Source organism: Octopus bimaculoides, chromosome 3 (genome assembly GCF_001194135.2).
Source record: "Octopus bimaculoides isolate UCB-OBI-ISO-001 chromosome 3, ASM119413v2, whole genome shotgun sequence".
Classification (NCBI taxonomy): Eukaryota; Metazoa; Mollusca; class Cephalopoda; order Octopoda; family Octopodidae; genus Octopus; species Octopus bimaculoides.
In genome coordinates, this window is record NC_068983.1 from 152,437,127 (window position 1) to 152,439,457 (window position 2,331).

Consider the following 2,331-nt stretch of genomic DNA (forward strand, 5'->3'; position numbering starts at 1 on the left):
GTATATATATATATAAAACTACTCGGCTCGGATACGAATTAATACCGACGGCAGTATCTATCTATCTATCTATCTATCTATCTATCTAAATAAATGGGTTTTGGTTGGTTGATTGAAAGATCATACATGCGGCGTTTAACGTGGAGTGAGCACTTTTGCTGGGTGTTGTAGCGTAAACCCACACACACATGATACCTTAAGTAACTTAGAATGCATAACCATTGGAATCTATGCAACGTTTATACGTGTGCATGTGTGTGTGTGTGTGTGTGTGTGTGTGTGTGTGTGTGTGTGTATACCGAAAACTAAACTCTCCTGTATGTATATAACGTAGTCTTCCCCAAACCTATATTAATACTTACGTAGTAGTATACCTACATACTTGCATAAATACACACATGCGAACGTATATTTTCTTGACGCGCCATTACGGTATATGCTTCAATTTAATGTGCAAAATCAGCTCGTTATTCACATTCCGGCAATTGAGATGTAAGTATAGCATACGCATCTGTTTCGTGGATAAATTATTGCTGTCTAGTTCGTTGCGTTCTTTCCATCAGTTTATCTGGCGGCAATACGATAAAAACGGAGTGATTTGAAAAGATTGTGTTTGCAGGATATTACATTTTTACATTTCCGATTACCTTATCTGCTAAAAGTATTTTGCGTCCCTCCGTTGTACAAATTGTACAATTTTTGTCTGTGTATGCTTGGGTAGTTGCGATGATATTACATTACAGTTTAAAACTAATAGCTCGATGTTTTACACACCTTGTATTTATATATGTGCGTGGGTATACGTGAGTACACACACACATGCAAACGCACACATGTATACACTTCTGTGTGGGTATGTGTTTATGAGTGCAATATGTGTGTATGTGTGCGCAGATATGTGCATATATAAGTTATATAAAAGCGTGGATAATATATATATATATATATATATATATATGAATATACGGGTCACTAAATTTCATAGCTCTCTGAATCCCTAAATCCCTTCCCACTAACTTCAACGGGTGTTGAAAGAAAACATATGATAAAACGTTCTAATAAAACCATTAATCAGAAAACAGTCTGTTATCTCTGTCATGCGTCTTTCTGGCCACATTTAAACTCCTATATACCTTCCTTCATATTTTATGAGGCTTTCAGTCACCTAGTATCAGTTATAAACCGTTTCTTCAATTTAATTGAATGCGGTCGCTCACTATCTTCACGGTGGTTACTTCTTTCAACATTTCTAAAATACGATAATGTTACACATAAAGGTTTCACCTCTTTGATGATTTAACAACATTTCTTGATTGTATATTTTTGTAACCAATTATCACTTTTTGTTACTGAAACGTACGTAAAATGGTGTAACTAAATGTTTTACAAACGATCTTTCATATTTTTCTTTCTATGTCTGCGTGCGGGTCTGTGTATCTATATTATTTATATATTCATGTATACATATGTGTAAATATATAAATGCATAAATGTACACATACAAAGCATATATTGAGCAGAAATTTTAAAATAAATAGAAATTATTTCCCACTGTGTACGCGCCATGTAGAGATGAAGGGAGCTAGAAAATCGTAACTGCGAGACCGATGGACTATGCACGATACGTTAACTCCTATTGCTTCAAAAATAGAAATTCTACATATCAACATTAAGTTCTATACCCTTTTGATAAGTGAGGTATTTTAGCCAAGCAATATGCAACACACACACGCGCACACACACACAGCCTTGTGTGTATGTATGTATGTGCATGTAAATATTATATATATACGTCTTTATATATCCACGTACGTATGTATATATACACACATGAATGTATCAATGTATTTATGGTGCACTGTTCGTTTGTTGATAGGATCAGTAAAAAGCACTCTGTTTAGCAAAAGAAAAAGAATTTCATTTAACCACTACATGGGTTATATGTGAATTACTTTCAAGTTTTATACTCGAGTAATGTTGTAATTGGATAGCGTACGTGCACGATCAAACACATTGGGTACTCTTTGAGGAAACATGAATATTTAGATACAAAAATGCATAGTACATATATACATACATACATATATTCTATATGTTATGTTCTACTTGATTCTGCTATTAGACTGCGGTCATACTGGAGCACCACGAAGAATTTTAGTCGGACGAATGGATCGCAGTAATCATAACTCTTAAAGCCGAGTACTTATGCTATCGGTCTTTTTACCCAATCGCTAAGTTACGGGGATGTAAAGACACCAACAGCGGTTGCGAGGGATAAACACAGACACAAAGACATACACATGCATATATATATATATATATATATATATA